We start from the raw sequence: 21091 nt of genomic DNA, 5'->3' as shown, positions 1-21091 counted from the left end.
TCCAGACACACTTCACATGTCCTAGAAGACAGTAGACAACTGAGCAAACAAGGAAACATGTACACTGATATGAAGAGAGGCCCCACCTGAACCCAGCGCCTGTCTCTCTCATTTGCTGGTCCTGTGCTGTAGAGAAATGGTTTTACAAAATTCTCATTTTTGAATCATGGTATTATTTTGTTTAGTACAGGGAAAAAAAAAAAGACGAGGCTTAATTTTCTATCTTTTCTGGACTATCTTACTTCTGAACAGGTCAGCATCTAAACAAAGGCAATGTGGAAAACACATAGGTGAAAGATTTAAGTTGCTTTGGATTTTTCTGAGAGAAAATACGAAGTTATAAGCTTCTGTGGTGGTTTGAATGAGAATGATCCCCACAGGCGCAGATCATCCTGGTGAGTGCTGAGTCACTATCTGAAAAGATTAGAAAGATTAGGAGGTGTGGCCTTACTGGAGGGGGTGTGGCCTTGCAGAAGAAAGTGTGTCAAGGGAGGTGGGATCTGAGGTTTCAGAGGTCCACATGAGGCCTGTGTTCCCCTCTCCCTGCTTATGGGTCAGGTACTGCTCTGCTGCCATGGACTAAGGCTCCGAAACCATAAGCGTGCCTCAAATCAAATGCTTTCTTTTGTAAGAGTTGCCATGGTCGCGGCATCTCTTCACAGCAATAGAACAGTGCCTGAAACAGCCTCTAATTTTATGAGTATGGGAACTTAACTCCTTTTGTAAAATTAATATATACTACTAATTTTTTAATTAGAACTTAAAAGTTTAAATGTTGAAAATTCTAAATCCAGAGAAATTACTTTAATCTTTCTCAATTATAAGTAACCTTTTTATCTAAAAAGGTAGAAAGTCTGGGGACAGCAACATGTTTCTGTGGGTAAAGGTGCTTCCCTCAAGCCCAGAAACCAAAATTTGATCCCTAGAACCTGAGTAAAGGTGTATAGTGAGAACCAACTACACAAATCTACCACCTGACCTCCACACATGTGTATGCTAACACGTGTGCCCTCCTCATCATAAACACACAGACATAATAAGAATAAAATTTTTAAAAGGCGGGTGGCGCCGGGCGGTGGTGGCGCACGCCTTTAATCCCAGCACTCGGGAGGCAGAGCCAGGCGGATCTCTGTGAGTTCGAGGCCAGCCTGGGCTACCAAGTGAGCTCCAGGAAAGGCGCAAAGCTACACAGAGAAACCCTGCCTCGAAAAACCAAAAAAAAAAAAAAAAAAAAGGCGGGTGGCAGTGGTGGCACACGCCTTTAATCCCAGCACTTGGGAGACAGAGTCAGGTGGATCTTTGTGAGTTCGAGGCCAGCCTGGGCTACAGAGTGAGTTCCAGGAAAGGGACAAAGCTACACAGAGAAACTCTGTCTGGAAAAACCAAAAAACATAAATAAAATAAAATAAAATATAAAATAAAATAAAATAAAAAATAAAAGGCAGGAAGTCTGTCAGGTGGTTGTGAGTCTACATAATAAACACTTGGCGAGTCTGGGAGCCCAATTAAGAGGGTCAGGAACATCTATGCAGCACTGAGCACAGCTGCCTCGTCTTGAGAATCTGAACCATGAAACCAGTAGGTCAAGGTTCACCACATGACTGTCCCCTAAGGCAGTTCCCACCTAGTGACAGTGATGAACTCTGCATCGTTATTACACTTATGCTTTGTGGCTAATGTTGAGTTGGAGGCTGAGTCACTCCCACCACCCTCAGTGAGCTCGGAGTTAAGCTTGAAACCCAGAGCACCCACAGACACAGAGCCTCTGATGGGTCAGGAGAGAGAGGACTATCACCGACCAGCAAAAGCACTCACGCAGCTAATCGAGACGCATGCTCTTATCTCTCCCTGGTTGTGTACTTGAAATGCCACTGTAAATGGTTTCCAAGTTCTAATTTAGGTTCTACGCTGGAGTAAGCCTGAGGGCTAACGAACCTCCTCTAATGCCAGACCCTCCTCGTGTCCGTAATCCTTCCTCCTTACAGACCAACAACACATAAATCCCATAACATCTCAAAACTGTGCAGGGGGTACACCTGATCTGGAGGTCTTTAGATGTGTTTCCGGGGCACGATAAAACTAAGAGGCCCCAAGAAGAGCCTTAGTCTGCCTTGAGCTGGCCCTAGTTTGCTTACCTCAATTTTTTTTTGAGAGGTAAAGAGTATTACCGCATCTTTATAACACTACTAAAAAAAGGAAGCGGTCTAGTTGTGATCTTTGGGACCCCAGCAATCTTTAACTTAATCCAGTTGACGGCGACCATGCTACAGTCAACTTGCAAGGACGCAGACACCAAGAAATGCTCCAGCAGTCCCTCCCATCCAGCCGTGCCTGAACTAAGATCTCTTCCTCGCTCTGGCCAGCCCTGCATGTCTGCCGCTGACATAGGGGCTGTGGCTATCACTATGAATGCAGGATCTGTGTGACATCTTCAAAAGGACTAGCTATTTTTAGTGTATTTTGAAATGATAATGTAACTGAAAACTTTAATACTTACTAAATTATATCTTTGAACTATAAGAAGTATTAAAAATTATTTCAAATTCTCAAAGGCACTTTAACAATAGTAAATACTACCGTATGCTTAAGATGAACTAAACACTGTTAGATGCCAAAGAAAGGAATTAAGGCATCTCTGGCCCCAGAGTTCAGTTTCCTCAACGGTATATATACATAATACAGTGCTCTATACACAATTCAAGAGTTGCAGATGCATAGACGTGGGGACCTTCACAGGTATGGATAAGGGAATCACAAATTAAGATTCACTTACATAAATCTAGTTCTGATTATTTAAATTGATTTGATTGTTTTTAAAAAATCAACAGCTGAAGTTTTTAAATGACATTTGAATGTGTCATAAATTTCAGAAGTTCCTAACAGACAATAAAGCCAAATTCCTTCACTTCCTTCAGATCTGGCAGGCATTTGCCCTGATGCTGCAATACACAAATATGTGGGTGGTTACAAGTTGGTCTCTGTTGACAAGCCATCCCCCCAGTAGCCCGTAACCATTTCAGAGAGGCTACCAAAGAATGGACTATGACAAACAGGAACACCATATTCATAACTGCAGCTTTTACATTATTGCTTTGGATGGGCACAGTGAACATCATCTACTGTAAGGGTGTCTGTAAAATGGATGTTTCTGTCACTAGTGGCCACTGCCATGTGTGATCACATACTTGGCTACCATCAAGGAAACACCTCTTCATGGAAATAGCCTGCAGTCACAGAATGACACAAAAGAGCAAGGTGAAAGGTATTTTAAATCATCTCTAATATTAAAGTAAGATTTTTTTAAATCTTGAGATAACACAGTTGCTACTGTTGGATAAACAAGACATTCTGACTCACTTTCATCCTTCTGGAATTCTGAGTTGAGATGTAGCAGTAACTGGAAATGTGGTCCTTCCTCACATGCTTCTTCACCCCAAGTTCTAGTTGGCAAAACTGAGTAGGTGGATGACTCTGAATTGGAAGCAAGTCTTTCCATTGCTTCTTGATTTAAAAATGAAGTAGAACTGCTAATGTTTGTTTGGCTGGTTCATTCTCATATCCTCTCCTGTCTGCAATGCACAGCTGCCTGCCTTATCTCCCAACAGCTTATTTCCTGTTCTCTAAATCCTGCCAGCCTCCTTGGCAACGTTAGAACATACCAAAGTATTGAGGAATTACCAGCCAGGGGTCAGCTGGGACCTCAGTTGACCAGATTATGAAGTTAGATGCTATGGATCTACCCAGGCATCCTAAGCCACAACTTTCCTACACTTCTAAAGGGTAAGAGGATTAATTTAGTCTGCACCAAAGGACTTCTCCAGCTACAGTGTTAGCGGAAGGCTGCATTCATCTACTAAAAAAGGGGGTGAGATAAGTTTTAATTGAACTAACAAACAGTTCGGCAGGATGTAGTGGTGCATGCCTTTAATCTTAGCACTTAGGAGGCAGAGGCAGATGGATCTGTGTGAGTTTGAGGCTAGCCTGGTCTATAGAGTGAGTTCCAGGAGAGTCAGGGATTCAAGAAGAAACCCTGTCTCAAAAAAAGAAAGCAAAACAAAGAAAGAAAACAAACAAAAATAATAGCTTATGACCATCTCTAATGTAAGATCCACCCTATCAATTTATAGCATGGCTGTCAATCAGTATTTACTGAATGCTATTAAAGTTGAGAAACCTTGAATAAAAGCATAGGACAGGGCTGCTAGAAGCATATTTGGGTTATAAGCTAAGGTCCAAGATATGCAGCTCCACTCCTTATACCTAGAGTTACTTCTAGGGAAAGCAATATATGCCAGTTAGTGCTAACGCTTGGCTCCTGAAGTAGGTAGGACTCTCCAAATGGTGTAGACACACACACATGAAATGACTTCACTGAACAACTGTATCACCAATGTTCAGGACCATTTCCTTCAATCTAAAAAGAACACAATTTGAACAAAAATGAGATCTAAAAAAAATCAGCCTCCGTAACAATCCTGTGATGATCATCACCCAGCTCATCTGACTCTGTAATTTATTAGGTGAAACAGCAACAAGTTCAACTGCACAAGAAAGATAAAATAATATCATGAAAATGGCTGTATTAAAACAAGAAATCTACAGATTCAATGCAATTACCATCAAACTTCCAATAACATTCTTCACAGAACTTTAAAAAGCTAAAATCTACATAGGAACACCAAATGCATCAACAGTCAAAACAATGCTAACCAGAAAGAACAACCCTTTATCTGACCTCAAATTACACCACAGAGCTACAGTGACACAGACAGTCGGGGGCCGGGACGAAAACAGGTATATTCACCCATGAGACAGAAAAGGAGACCTAAAAATAAACCTCAACAGTTACAGCCGTCTAATTTTTGACAAAGATGTCAAAAACATACACTGGGTTGCTGGGCGTTGGTGGCACACGCCTTTAATCCCAGCACTCGGGAGGCAGAGCCAGGAGGATCTCTGTGAGTTCGAGGCCAGCCTGGGCTACCAAGTGAGCTCCAGGAAAGGCGCAAAGCTACACAGAGAAACCCTGTCTCGAAAAAACCAAAAAAAAAAAAAACATACACTGGGAAAAAAAAAAGTCTATTCAACAAATGGTGCATGCTAAACTTGATATCCGGCTACAGAAGAATAAAATAGATTCTTATCTCTTGCCCTGCACAAAAATCAATTCAAATGTATCAAAGACCTTAATATAAAACCTGAATGTTCAAACTGCTAGAGAAAAATATAGAGAAAACACTTCAAGATGTAGTAGGCATAGGCAGGAACTTTCTGACTGGACTTCAACAGCACAGGAAACAAGCCAATGAGAGCACAGGAACGTGAAGAGCTCTGACAGTGAATGGAACATCAGCAGAGGGAACACTTCAGACCAGGAGACAGTCTTTGCAGCTACACTGCGGACAGGGAGTTAGTATCCAGAATATAGAATAGCTACGCATTTTTAAACCGGAAAAAAAAAAAAACCACATTGGCCAGCAAGTGGGCTCAGCAGGTAACGGCACAAATCTGATGACTGACTCAAGGTTGATCCCTGATGCTCATGCTCACACAGGAGGAGGGAACTGACTTCTGCAAGTTGTCTTCTGAACTCCACCAACTATGCCATGCATGGGACCACACGTGTGCTTACAAACATAATAAGCAAACAAACGCAAAACACAGTTAAAAAAAAACTTAAACAGGACAGAAAAGAAATGCCAACAAATGCTGAAGAGGCTATGAAGAATGAGGACCCCTTCCTCACTGCTGGTGGGGATATAAACTCCATGGAAATCACTGTGATGGTTTCTCAGAAATCAATACTGCAATTACCATGTAACCCGGCTGTATGACTGGTCCTGATAACAACGTATCGCACACCCTACCACGGATACTTGTGCTTCCATGTTTATTGATGCTCTGCTCACCATAGTGAGGGATGGAGTCAGCTTGGATGTCCATAAGCAGACAGAATGGACAATGAAAATGTGCTCCAGTGAAAAATACGAGTCTTCATTCAGTTGCAGAGAAAAATGAAATCTAAAAAGCTGTAGGAGAATGAATGGATCAGAAAATTATATTGAAGTAACTTCTATACAGAAAAGACAAATCCTGCATGTCCTCCCTCTTATGTGGGCTTGAGTGCAGGTACAGGTCTTGAAACTAGACAGGAGACCACAAGAGGGGGAGAGGGTTTTAAAAGAGGAGGCAGGGTTAGGTAACAGAACACATGTGTCATGAAAGCAGAAAGGTAATTACTAGGAATGGAAGAATACAGTGGTAAAGTAAGGAAAAGGGACACAGGGCTGGAGTGAGATAAAATGATTAACCAAAAACAAAGTGTGAAATACCATAATTATATAATTTCATATGAAATACAATAGCTAGATTACACTTCTGTGTATTTTTGGAAGACCAATTTCATACTCAAGAATTCTTTCTGTGTACACTCCTTCCCTGACTCTGCCTTTTTAAGATACTGCACTTGATGAAACAAAAGCAGAAACTGCTCATCACAGTACTCACTGGATTATTCAAACAGAACTCTGGTCCAAAGAACATGTATAGTTCTATACAGAACATGGACAGTTACATTCTATGTAAATTCATTATATGATTGACTGCTTAAAATCAAGGGTGATTCTGGCCAAAAATCCCTCAAGGGATGAGGTCAGCAGAGAGGTCAAACAGGAAGGGACCTGGGCTCTAGATGTCATGTACCCAGGAATACTGTGACAGTGTAACAACAGCTACCATGCATTTGGTGCCAACACACTGCTTGAATCTCTACTAACAGCATTACATGGATTTTCTCATTTAACTCCAGAGGGTTCTCCAATAGTAAAAATTATGATTGGCCTTACTTTTAGTGATTCAAAAACTGAGGCATACAAAAACTTCATCATTTGTTCAAAGTCTCAACTCAATGGTGGAGCTACATGTAAAGTCTGGTGGTTTAAGTCAAAAGCCCATGGTCCTTAGCAGTCTCCTGCCTCTCCACAAATCATCTCCAGGAAGACTGAGGAAAGTATAAAAGTATCAAACCACGTAAAATTCCCATAAAGCAAAATTATATAGGTATAATGTGCCCGAGGTGGGGTAATAAGAAAAATAGATTAAACTCTAGAAATACATAGAACATTCAGATTTGTAGTGGATACCCATTCTTGACCTCCATGAGGAGGAATGCCCAGTCCACTCAGGTGTTGATCCAAAATGCCATCACAAGCCTCGGCAGAGCACCAGACTGCAGGCAGGCTACTAGGCTCTTTCCTACTTCTCCTGGCCATCACTGTTCTAGAGGTAAACACCAAGATTGTTCCACAAGTTGTACAGGGCTCCAAGAGACAGACTGCACTGCACCTTCTCACCTGCATTCTGAGCTGCTACAGTCACAGTATTACCGGATTCCAATCCATTCTGAATATGGTCTGGCCCTATCAAAGGTCATGTGGAAACCTGACGCCAGTGTAGCTATAGAGCACTGTTGCGGCCTTTAAAAGGGACTGGTAATTTTCCTGGAGTCCATTGCTCTTCTGGTCCTGGGATGGTGACAGTTCTAAGAGTCGGTTGTTCTAAATCACTTTGGTACTTCTCTTCCATCTCCTCTATACACTCGTTTCTGTCCATTCCTGTTAGTCCTTTCTGCTTCCCATCACAAACCGAGCCATCCTAACAGCCTCACCAGAAGCGAAGCAGGTGCTGGCACCTGCTCCTGGATCTCCAGAACTAAGCTAAGAGAATTCTTTTCCTCATACCCTACGTGGCTTCAGCTATTTTATTAATAGCAACACAAAAAGTTTTGTGAAGCTTACCATCAATAGAGGCAGTGATCTCAGTGGTGACTAGATTTACATTTTTCAAAACATTGTATTTCACTGATTTTATGTGCATGAGTGCTTTGCCTGCATATATAGGTCTGTGTACTGCATGCATGTGCGGGTGCCTACGGAGGCCAGAAAAAGGGTCGCATCACCTGGAACTGGAATTACAGATAGTTATGAGCAGCTGTGTAGTTCTGAGAATTAAACCCAGGTCAAACCTAGGAAAAGCAGCCAGTACTTTAACTACTGAGCCATTTCTCTAGCCCTAAATTTAAAAAGTGTCTGGGGTAACATTTCAGCTAATGAATGAAGTGTAATTTTTTTGTTTTGTTTTGTTTTGTTTTTTGTTTTTTGTTTTTCAAGACAGGGTTTCCTCTGTGTAGTTTTGGTGCCTGTCCTGGATCTCTCTTTGTAGACCAGGCTGGCCTCAAACTCACAGAGATCCGCCTGGCTCTGCCTCCTGAGTGCTGGGATTAAAGGCATGCGCCACCACCGCCTGGCACGAATTGTAATATTTACAATCAAGATATTATACAGTGTGTTTTAGGCTTTTCTTGATACAAGCTGAGCTGTATGTTAACATTTCTGTTGGTAAGACTACTCTGGAGAGGGGACAAACATTTAGGATAATTAAAGAATTGTGAAAAGGACCTTCCTGGGTATGGTTGTACATGGTACAATTCCAGCATCAGGGAAGCTAAAACTGGAGAACTGGGGGGTCTGGGTTATAAAGCAAGTTAAAGGCTAGAATGGGTTACAAAGGTGGATGGTACCCAAATTTTACAGAAGAATCTGAAGTTTGAGGATGAACTTGCCTAAAGTGAAACATGTACTAATCTGAAGTCTAGGATTTGACTCCAGAAACCATGCTCCTTCTGCCACAATGTGTCTTTTTAATTTGGGCCCAAATGCCAATGTGTGGACTGTTACCTACAGCACAACTTCACAAAGGGGACCCACGTCAGAGGTCCTGCGTGCAGATGTGCAATCCAGATGGCAGACAATATGCGCGCAGTAGAAAACTGGTTAGAATGGTCTCAAGATGTTTTATATTTCACATACTGTCATCGTAAGTCCTTCAAGTCCTGATATGTTTTTCTGTCAAGATGGTAATTCTGTTGATGGACAGAGGCACAGTCAACAGGTAATTATGTATTCCATCACCAAATGGAATACAGAAATTTTATCAGAATGGCCACACACTGAAACAGATGAGGGTAACACTTTCTAAAAGAAAACAACAGTGTGTTGATTTTAGTCAACCAACTGGTAACTGAAAAGCCTGTGTTGGGGACTGGAGTTATGATCTGGCATTAACTCCAGAGTTCCTGAACCACCTTTACAAGTTCTTCATGTGCTTTGTCATGCCTTTGCATAGAATACACTTGAGAAAATGATGGATGAGTTCTGGACCATCCTCTGAATCAACAATCCACTCAGCCCCCCAAGCCCAAGAATGCCTTATCCTTATCCTAGAAGTCTGCAAGACAACCATGTTCAGGTCAGTGTTGCAGAACAGTCATTGCTCAGGTCCACTCAGGGTTCCAGTGCCACCTCAGCCCAATTTAGACAGCTGGCTGATCCCTGCCAACAAATCCAAAGGCCTGGTCAGAAAAAAAAAAAAAAAAAAGAATCAATACAGGGGGGAGAAGTGAATCTTTATAAATAAACTCTTGACAGGCTTGAATTCTTAGGCTAAAAGTCAGACTGTTATCTGGGGAAAATGTTGAGCACCTATCCTCCCAGCCACTCAAGGGAGGTTGAGGCAAGTAGACCACGAATCCAGAGATCTGATATTTAGAACAGCCAAAACACAGCCTCTGTTCTTCACCGTCAATCGTCTCAAGTGTGCTGTTGGTATTTTACTCTTGTGGCTCTTTTGGGGGGCCTGCCACCCAGCTCCCAAATAAATCACACATGGAGGCTTATTGTTACTTATAAATGCCCGGCCTTAGCTTGGCTTGTTTCCTTAAATTATCCCATCTACCTTTTGCCTCTGAGCTTTTCCCATTCTCTTACTTCTGTAAATCTTAGTGTCACTCTTACTCCGTGACTGGCTGTGTAGCCACGTGGCTGGCCCCTGGAGTCCTCCTCCTCCTCTGGCTACTTCTTTTTTCCTCCCAGATTTCTCCTTCTATATAGTCTGTCTTCCTGCCAGCCTCATCTATTTCTCTCCTGTCTTTCCATTGGCCAGTTCATTATTAGACCATCAGGTGTTTTACACAGGCACAGTAACACAGCTTCACCGAGTTGAACAAATGCAACATAAACAAAAGTAACACACCTCAAATAATATTCTACAACAGCAGTACTCTTCTGCATCCCCAGCCATTTCATGAACAGGTCAAAGCACTGCTTTGGTCCCTGTAGACTCCCTTGTCATCTTCATCCTGATGTGGCAGAGTTTCTGTCTCTTCCAGGACACTAGTAGCACATGTCTGGTGACCTTTATAAGTTTTATCTCCTTACTGCCATCCATGGCCTTAAACAAAGACAACCACCAAACAACGCAAAACTGTACCATGAAGATAATTTTAGTGAAAAAGCAGGACACTATTTGTGACCCACTTTCATTTTAATCATTTCATTATAATCCTCACAATATTACCATAGGACAGATATTATCATGGCCAGATGATAGCAGGAAACAGAATATTAGCATAATTTACAAAGTATAGCAGAAATGGCTGCTGGAATGTGTACTGGACAGTGCTTATATTCTGAGCAATGTAAGGTGGCACAATGAGGAACATGCCTGGACTGAAGTTATAAGATTGGGCCTGGGTTCAGCTTCTGAATCTTAGTGGCTGTGGGACTGAGAAAAATGAGCTGATCTTAGCCTCTAATTCAATAAAGCCTTCTACTTCTTATAATCCACAGTAACTAAACTGCCTATGACATCTCTGAACCTGGCTTCTTATTGGACTTTGGACAGAGCATCATTCATTCCCTCTTGACTTCCCAAGATAAATGGTATTTATTATACTCTTTGACTCATGTATGTGAAAAGGATATTTTCCTAATTAATATATCACCCTTTGCTGTAACGACATCTCAAATAATGCTAGAGTTAATGATCCATAAGTCTCATGGTTTTGTAATGAATTAACAGTGATAATATGGGAAATGACATTTATCCAAATTTACTAAGTGGCTTTCCCTATCACAGTATTTAAAATATCTCATTTTATTCTTACTAAACACCTGTGTGGGAGAAGTGTCTATTACTATTATTTCAGATCTGAGAACCTGGTTCATAAATATAAGGCCATTTCACTGAAGTAAAAGCAGCAATGAGAGGGCAGCTATGGACTTCTGCTCTGTCACCCTCATTACTACCAGGCAAAGAGGAAGATCACAGGGGAGTTTCTCTGATGTGGGAAAGCTATTTTCTCATACAACTATTACACAATTCAAACTGAGAAAGAATCCTCATGGCCTCATGAGCCACTGAAACCACTGTCAGCCTGTCCTGCCAGCCTTTCTAGAGGCCCATGAGATCAGTAGGCACAAGGACCCATGAGAGAGCCCAAAACTAAAGAAATATAAGTACAGGCAAGGGTTTCACGACCCCAGAACAACCACCCAGTCAGACAAATTCCCAGAACTCGGCTTGAGTTTTGCACAGAAGACCACAATGAAGCCTCTGGAATCGTCTAAAGAATACAGATCATGGTGCACTTGTGTATCAAGCCAAAGTGATGTTCTCACCGCCACCACATATTCCTGCTTCTCTTTTAGACACACACACCTAAGTGTCTACTATGCCAGACACCAAAAATAAAATGAAGCATCATGCCCCCCCTCCTGGACGGAGCTTCCTCCTCAAGGGAGATAGGTGTGCAAGTGGTAAACGTGTTACACATATTAACAGTAACGGTGCCAAATCTAAACAAAGATTAGTGGCCAGTTTGTTCTGCTTAAGATTTCATTAAGAAGTATTTATGAGATTTTGAAGATTTGCTATCTGTGTGTATGTTTGTGTTTCGAAGTTGTTTGACAGGCCCAAGCAATCCATGTGAAGCATGGATGCTAAACACAGAAAGAAAGGCCATTTAAGGGCTGGTATCTGTTCAGTGTAACTGTTTCCTAACTCTTGTTATTGCCTGGATGCTGCTGAGAGGTGGTTCATAATTTCTGGGGAACCTGTAGAGAAGGTCTCAAAGTAAACTCAAATCTCAAATGATCCTCATTTTGCCATGTGATGGAAAATACAACTAGATCCTGCTAATAAGATCTCAAAAGCAGGGGAACACAGGAGGCTAGTCATTGTTACTTACAAACTCTCCTCCTATCTAGAGGGCATTTACTCCCCTGTGTTTCAGTTTATTCAAATATTAGATTATAGTAAGTACTTTCAGGCAGCCTGTTATCTTGTACAATTAACATACCCTAATAAAAATGTCTAAAAAGTACCTTCTTCCACCTAGGAAACAAACCAACCAACCAACCCAAACTGGTTCTTTTCCTACCCATTTTTAATTCCTTGTTTTCCTGAACACCTTAGATCTCTGGCTTGTCCTTCTTTTCCATTTTCTTTTAAGTAGCCCTAGAATTTCCCATCAATATTCCTGCTGGCTCCACCCTATCCACACTTGGTCATCTACCAGAGCCTTATCTAGACTACTGAATTCTGAAGTAGTGTCAGACACCAGTTACACACGGACAGTTTCTGCTCTACCCCAAACCTCAACTCCTTTACAAAGCTGCCATATTCAGTCTCTACAAGGAGGTCAGACCAACACCTCCACACTTATAAGAATGAGGCACAGCTCTGGAACACTGACCTCAACCCCACTGATTTCCCAGAGAACCTAGACTGCTCTTAGTGCTAGAACAAGGTTTTCACCTTATTTTCTTGTCTGTAATCACTTCCCTTCCTGTAGGCTTGGATGCTACTTGGAGCCTTGAACATTCCAAGGAACTTATTCAGTTGTTGAGGTTACTGTCTAAAATACTGAAAAATATAAAACATGTTGCTAAACACACAGAAACAAGCCCCAGGCCTGGGCCAAATACCTTAAAGCCTCAGAGAAACTCCATACCTGAGGTTAAGAAAATGGCTCAGCTGTTAAGAAGAGAGGATCTGGGTCCAATTCCCAGCACCCACACTGCAGTTAATAGCAGCCTGTGACTCCACAGTTCCAGAGGATCCAACACCCTCTCCTATCTCCCCAGGGCACTGTAGGCACATGATGCACAAATGTACATGCAGGCAAAACACTAAGACACATAAAATAAAAATAAGTATTTTTTATAAAGAAACGCCATACTCTGACCACTTCTCGACATACTGAGGCAGCATGTCCCTTTACTCTCACGACTGCAGGGGAGATGGCTGCAGCACCCTGTACACAAGGCCCATAACCAGTGCTGGGACTAACCACACTGACATTCAGTGCTTCTATGGAATCTCAAGAGGCCCTATTTTGAGATGATCTGGACAGGTTTTTTTTGTATGTAAGAACTCCCTTCCCAGACATTTGTAGGCAACTTCAGCCACAGGTTCTGCTGAAATGAAGTGTGGTACTCTATCTTTACCACCAAAGAATGATGGTAAGGAACCACCAAACCCACCTATACCCAGCTCAGAGTCCATCCAGCACTAATGCAAAAGGTTCAATGTCTCTGACTGAGTTGAAGGCAACTCTACTCTTCCAGTTCATCAGACAAAGATGCCCCAACATTGCAGAGAAACTTGGGGTGACGGTCCAGACAGCCAGATGTCTCTGTCATTTCTAGAATTTTGGGAGTTGCTTACAATGCATTTCCTGTTTACTTAGGAATATTATATCCTACTGTGGGCAGCACCATTCCCTGTGTAGTGGAAACTTTCTGGAAACTCATCTTAATCACAAATTTTTATAAATGAAATCATCATAATTCCTGGAGCTAAATGCTAGAATATCCTTCTTTGTAAGTCTGAATGAGCTTGAAACTTGCAGTACTTTAAATATCTGTAACTGCTGGGTGTGGTGGTGTAGGGAGGCTGAAGCATGCAGCTTCCTATGTGCTGGCCTCCACACCAAGTTCCAGGCCAGCCAGAACTACAAGATGATACTGTATCTGTTTGTCTGTCCCTCTGTCCATCCATCCACCTACCCACCCACAACTCATTTTCCACCTTAGGATGTGACTGTGTAGCTCCACCAATAAGAAACATGGATTATTTCTCCACCTCTTGAATTTGGGCTTGTCCTGTGGCTTTGGCCAACACAAAGCTGCAGAAAAGGTGATATGCCAGTGCCGAGATTGAGCCAAGAGATCCTTTCTGCTTCTGTTCTCCCACTGCCATCTCCCTCCTCCTTGGCCACCTTCTCCCATATGCACACCTGAATCCTGATCATGAAAACAAGCCCAGGCTAGCCTGCTGACTGAAGAGAGGCATATGGCTTGGTTGCCCATGGCATTACAACTGACGGCCTGCCAATCTCAGAGCTGGTTGGCAGCTGACCAGAGATACATGATTGAGTCTATTAAGACCAGAAGGATGTCCTACTTTAGCCCAGGCCAGAGACTGACCCACAAAATTTTAAGCTAAACAGTTGTTTTAAGGACTAAGCTTTAGAATAGTTGTTTTACACTATAAAACACTAATAATAACTGTTATAACTATGTGTTACGAGACAATACAAAAACGTTCTAGCATATAGAATGACCTCAAAAAATGTTTTGTACTTTCCTAATGCAGAGGGTGGCCTGACCACCTGATTTGGCTCATCAGGGCAGGCATCCTATCCTAGTCATCTCCTTACTTTCAACACTCAGCACAGTAGCTATTACCAACACAGAGGCTCAATATAGTTGGTTAAGTGACTGACAGTAAACAGTGAAACTATTGAAAAGATGCTTCCTTTTTATTTAAAATGACAGATTACCCTGCCAATTAAACTTAACCATGTAACTTTCTAAGACCCATTTCCTCATCTATAAAAACAACTGAAATGAGCCAGGTGGCGGTGGCACATGCCTTTAATCTCAGTACGTTGGAGGCAGAGGCAGTTGGATCTCAAGTTCAAAGCTAACCTGGTCTATAGAGTGAGTGCCAAGGCAGCCAGGGCTACACAGAGAAACCCTGTCTCAAAAAAACTAAAAACAAACCAAAGAAGTCCCCTCCAAACCAAACCAAAACAAACAACCCCCCCCAAACAAAACAAAAACCCAACCAACCAAACAACAAAAAACAACTGGAATAAGAACAGTACCCTCAGGTACTACTTTGAGGTTCAAATGCACTCACTGCTCACATCAATCCTTGGCATGAAATCCAGCACAAAATGGCTATATATTCAAGTTAGAGTTACTGTTACCATTTGCTTTTCTCCTTCCAAGTAAACTATGAATTAACTTCGCCAAAATGATGTTATTATGTTTAAGACAGTGGTAGGCATGCAGTAAACACATGCTATATATTTCTGTATCAGACGGAGCACACACAATGTCCAAAAAACCAAGACGGCTTCTCACTGCCCATCCACGTTCCAATGACTTGAGCTGGAAGGTGGCCCAGGAGGTCAAGCACTTGCTGCATGAGCCTGAGAGTCTGAGATCAAGTCTCACACCTATGTAAGTCAGGCACAGCAGTGCTGGGGAGGCATAGACAGGAGGGTCCCTGGCGCTCACAAGCCAGCTAGACTAGCCCAATTGGTGAGCTACAGGCCAATGAGAAACCCCATCTCAAAGGAGGTGGCTAGAGTGACATCTGACCTCTGGCCTCCACACATTCATATATGTGTCTCTCCTTAAGACAAGAGGACCATGATCCCAAGATCAGCCTGAAATATATAGTGAGAATATGTCTCAGCGTCTTTGTCCTAGTGTTTATGTGGAGGTCAGAGGACAGCCCTTTTCTTATACCATGTAAGACCTCATGATTAAATGCAGGCCACCAGACCTGGAAGTAAGCACCTTAACCCACTGAGCCATCCAGGCCACCAGGCTTACACGTGTGAACACAAAATCTTGCTTTGTAGTGCACTTGGCCATGAACTAACAGTCTTGCCTTACTCTCCCAATGCTGTGGTTACAGGCACGTGCCGCCACATAAACACAGAAATGAGCAATTTTAAGCCCAAACTTTACAACGCTTAATAGTCCAAGCACTGGCTTTTAGAATACTTGAAACTTAAGAAAGCTAATGTGGGTTAGCTTCATTATTTCCCCTAAAATAGAAATGCTTCTACAGATGGCGAACTTGGAAGTTGTCAGAGACAAAAGAACTACAGCAAGGCTGACGGCACAGCTGGAGTACGCACTGGTCCTCTGAGGAAGGGTTGGGTTTGGGTGGTTGTTGGTTTTGTTTTTCAAGACAGTTTCTCTGTGTAACAGTCCTGGCTGTTCCGAAACTCACCCTGTAGACCAGGCTGGCCCCAAATTCACAAGATCCGCCTGCCTCTGCCTCCCAAGTGCTGGGATTAAAGGTGTGTGACACTATGCCCGGATCACTCACTCAAGCTCTCTTGAGAAATTCTGAACTTCAATGAACAGCAAAGGAATCACATGTGAAATCCTGTAAATAAAAACATACTGACTTTACCCATGACCCTACAGCAGCAAGGGTCTGTGTTGATGTCCATGGCTTCAGGAACTACTCAAGGCTGTGCAGATGCCCAGGGTCTGGTCAGCCACTTGAGTCCATGTTGGTGCCTGTGGTATTTGAAGGAAAATGGTCTCCAAAGGGAGTAGCTCTGCTGGAGTATGTGTGGCCTTGTTGGAGGAAGTGTGTCACTATGAAGGCAGGCTTTGAGGGCTCACATATGCTCAAGGCATGCCCAGTTAAATAGACTACTTCCTGTTGCCTGTGAGTCGAGATGTAAGGACTCTCAGCCCCAGCACCATGTCTGCCTGCACACCACCATATTGTACCATGAAGATAACGGACTAGATCTCTGAAACTGTAAGCCACCCCCTTTGTAAGAGTTGCCTCGGTCATGGTATCTTTTCGCAGCAACAGAAACCCTAACTAAGACAGTGTCCAAGAGCCATGCTGCCACCAGGGTCATGGTAGTCTGAGTGGCCTGTGCTGTCACCTGGGTCCAGGCTGCTGTCCATGGCCCTTACAGCAGCCAGGGTCTGAGCTGATGTCCATGGCTCCTGTTATCACTGAGGGCTGTGCAGATGCCTGGGGTCTGGTCACCCAACCTGAGGACATGTTGGTGTCCAGGGTCATGCTACTGCCAGGGCCATGGTGACATCTTGGCCTGAGCTGCTGTCAAGGGCCACTTCTGGGTCCATGGTCCTGCTGCAGCTGGAGTCTCTATTGATGTCCATGGCCCATGTTGCCACGGGAGGCCATAGGAATCATGTGTATTGAAATCCAAGGGCTGTGTTGAGCTGGTTCCACCCTTCACTGGCTCTGGGAAAGCTGGCCCTGCCCCTAGCTGGACACTGCAGCAAGAGAGCTGGCCCTGCTCCTCATAGAAGAGATGGCCACACCCCTCACCACAGGCATGGGAGAACTGGCACCTATGGCCTGGGCACAGGAGAGACAGCTCCACCACTCGCCTGAGGGGACAGTCCCAGAGTCCTGGACTGACCAGCTTAGCTACCATCCAGGCCCACATCCTGGGCTTGGGTTGGTGCACCCTAACATCTACCCTGTCTAGTTCCTCCACATGCTGGAGTGCATAGAAGACCTGGTCCTGGGGAACCATGGCTGCATGGTCTCCATAACTCAGGACATTGAGATACACAAAGTGTGTGAGGCCAACTGAACGAAAGGGTATACCTTGTGACACACAGCAGATTCCAATGACACTGGGACAAAGAGGTACTGGAGAGGCGGGAAACACAGAGGAGCCAGCGTATTTTTTGTTTTTAATTAATTTAGGGGAGAGTTATTTTGAAGAGGAATGCTGCAGGGTGAGGGGCAGATATAGAGGGACTGGGGGGTGAGTGGGATTGGGGTGAAATTCCCAAAGAATCAATAAAGAATTGTTATCTTTAAAAAAAAAAAAACCAACTTATTGACTTTACAATAAAAAACTTATTTCACCTAATCTATCACACAATATCATATATTTTATGAACAAAAAGGCATTCTTGACCCAAACAGTAGAACCCGAGTAACAGCACCTCATACAAGTCGCTTACTTTCACACAAACTAAAAGTCCAGAGGTAAGCACTTGTCCGTGGCTGTCAAAAGCACCCCCTTGTCATAGCTATTGGCACAACAGACACGTCCAAAAGTGTAAGCTTGCCCTGCCTGTTCCTGTCTCACAAAAGAGCTATCAACACGGGACTCATGGTCAAGGTTTCTTTGTGCCTCACTGGTGTCTGGGAAGAAGAGCAGACAGCTCTTCCAGTTTTGTGTGTTTGCGGCCCCAGCACAGCGAACTCCTAAATCTAAGTGAGCTTTGGAACAACAGTGGCCTCGAGGTGATGCTGCAGGCTTCCAGGCTAGATGAACAAAACTGGGATTTCTGCCTCGGGGCGGGGAGGTTGCTCAGCTGGTCAAGTGTCTACTGTATAAGCATGCAACTGTAACCTCAGTGCCAGGGAGGTGGAGACAGGCAGATCCCAGGGTTTTAGTGATCAGTTACCAAACTGCTGAGTCCCAGATTCAGTGAGAGATCCTGTCTCAAAAAAGAAAGTGGGATTCTTGTAAAGAGTAGGATATTCTGGAGCTAGAGAGATGGTTCAGCAGTTAAGAACAGTTGCTGTTCTCTTACAGAGGACCTAGGTTCAGTTTCTAGCACCCACATGGTGGCTCATAACTGCCTCTAACTCCAATTCCAGGGTATCTGACACCCTTTTCTAGCCTCCATGGGCAGTAGGTGCACACATGGTACACATACATACATATGTACATACATTCATGCAGGCAAAACACTTACACATATGAAATTCTAAAAAAAAATTTAAGATAAAAATATTAAAGGCCAGCAAGATGGCTCAGTGGGCAAAAGCACTTCTCAAATATAATGACCTGAGTTTGATCCTCAGAACCTATAGTAGGAGAAAGTTATCCTCTGACTAAATGTGTTTCATGATCCAGGTATGCATATACAGATACACACACATCAGACACATCATATAGTAATAAATAACTTTATGGGTTATAGAAAAAATAGAGAGCGAAAGAGGAAGGACTACATACAGAAAGATACACCCTGTCCTCTAGCCTACACATATGCATGCACGCACACACGCACACTTCCGCTTCTATTTATCTTTCTCTTGGTGTCAGGTGCAGAGTCTAGCTATGCTGAGACTATGGAATTAGACCACACATGGAGAGGCACAGAGGCCTGAAGAGGGCGTAATTAAGCTTGGACATCAAACACAAGGGTGAAGAGCTTTCAAGATGACCCCATCACCACCCAACCATTCTAACTCCTGGAACCCACCTAGACCTGCCCAGGAGTCTCCTCCTGAGATGCTGACTGAGCAGAGCTTTCTGCCATTTCCCACCAGCATGTTCTGTGGTAGTGTGCCATACAACAACAGATAACTGAAGTAGCAGTGGAGTCAGGCTGGAGGGACGAGGCACCGGAAGGCACATGAAGACAACCAGGGTTAGCCACTGGCACCCGGCTGCAATTCTCACCTTCCTGAAACTCCATGATGTTTCTTTTGCTGTTGTTTTGTTTGTTTTTGAAGCAGAGTTTCTCTGTGTAGCCCTGGCTGTCCTGGAACTCACTCTACAGACCAGGCTGGCCTTGAACTCAGAGATCCGCCTGCCTCTGCCTCCCGAGTGCTGGGATTAAAGCCCAGCTCCATGTTGCTTCTTACCTCTACCATTCCTTATTGCTTTTACAAGAACTCTACCTAGAGCTAGCAAAACATCAGGATACTCCAGCCCCCTTATTTCTATCAAGCCACAATCTCCTTTATTTTGTCCTTCTAGATGTTATTGTTACATCTGTCTTGTCCCATCATTTTAGCTTCTTTAGTGTGAGCCCACAGAGATCTCACCACATTCCCACATTTATATATTAGTTTAAAGATATGTACAGTGGCTCACATCCATAATTTCAGTTACTAGAAACCAAAAGTTCAAGGCTAGCCTGGGTAACACAGGGAGACTCTGTCAAAGAAAAGGAGAAAAGTAGGAAATGAAAATTGTAAAGCCCCATTAAATTGCTTAACTTATAGCCAAGAACCTGAATTGTTTAACACTTAGCTTATGTAAATATAGCAGGCCACCATTGTGAAGAAAAAAACACCCTGAAATTATGAAACACATCAAAAAAAAAGTCTTTAATAAGATAATTTGAGAAAAATTACATTTTCATACCTGTTTTAAAACAAAAATATGAGTACTAGACAGAACCACTTATGAATCAATTCACAGTTGAAAGGCTGAAACCAAGAGTACTTATCTAACACCAGCTGGTACAGCATGCTGTCCCCTATATTTCCTGTTATTACTACCAATGGAAAAGCAGAAATGCTTCTATAAGCAACTTTAACCTTTAAGGAATTAAAAAGTAAACAGTGAGTTTGTGAAATCACATCGTAATCAAAGTGATCAACTATGCTGCCTGAGTCACGACCCAGCACGGCAGCTTTCTTCTCTCAAGTGGCAGACTCTCAGGATGGAGTATCAAATGGAGAACTGATCCTAAGGGACAATGAAGGAAGCATCTTCTTTACATGTTGTAACTCTCCCCTGTGGCTTCTATTCTTGGAAAGGCAGCATAAATAACCCGAGACCACCATCATTTGTAATCCATGACACTTGTAGTTCACTCCTCGAAAGTATCGCCATATACTTCTCAACAGCACTGTAACTAGGCAGGCCTGTCCTGCTGTTATTAATAGAATCTTCACGGCCCCATTAAAGCAAGTTTGTGCAATCCAAGGTCCTAAATAATGGGTTATGCCAACCTGGAGCTCTGCCTCTACTCTCAGAGTGAAATAAGCGTCTCTCCAAACGAAAGAAAACAGTGTTTTCAGCTTGTCCTGAGACAAGTGCACACGCTGCAAGCCCAGCAAGGTCTGCCAATGTTTCCTGTCTCTATGGAATCAATCAGGCTCCAAAGATGAAATCTTTGTCTCCAAGAAACTAAATCTAATTTTTAAAAAAAATGACAGAAGGGATGAGAGGAGAGGAGGATGGAGAACTAAATCATGTTTCCAACTGCTACAACTTACAAGGGGCTTGATAAAACATCTGTTGACTGTATCAACAGCAAATTCTAAAAACACATTTTACAGTAGCTTGGAGATGAGTATCATGGTAAGTCCTTAGGCGAAGTCTGTATAATTGAAAAGACAATTCCTCAAGGAGTCAAGGCTAGAAGACACTCAGGTTTTCCACTGCCTGTTTAGTCAAGTGCCC

At 43.1% G+C, this 21091-nt stretch overlaps 1 protein-coding gene and 1 long non-coding RNA gene across 7 annotated transcripts in view; both read right to left on the bottom strand.

Moving 5' to 3' along the window:
• Tulp4 (TUB like protein 4) overlaps positions 1-21091 on the bottom strand; it is a 150458-nt gene that overhangs the window by 72610 nt on the left and 56757 nt on the right. The window lies entirely within an intron of this gene.
• LOC143268916 (uncharacterized) lies at positions 1231-14944 on the bottom strand. Its single transcript, XR_013045132.1, has 2 exons — positions 5064-14944; positions 1231-4887 (listed from the first exon to the last, which is right to left on the bottom strand). It is a non-coding gene; the product is annotated as an uncharacterized LOC143268916 (long non-coding RNA).

This window comes from Peromyscus maniculatus, chromosome 16, assembly GCF_049852395.1.
Source record: "Peromyscus maniculatus bairdii isolate BWxNUB_F1_BW_parent chromosome 16, HU_Pman_BW_mat_3.1, whole genome shotgun sequence".
NCBI classification, from domain to species: Eukaryota; Metazoa; Chordata; class Mammalia; order Rodentia; family Cricetidae; genus Peromyscus; species Peromyscus maniculatus.
This window is presented reverse-complemented; position numbering and strand designations above follow the sequence as displayed.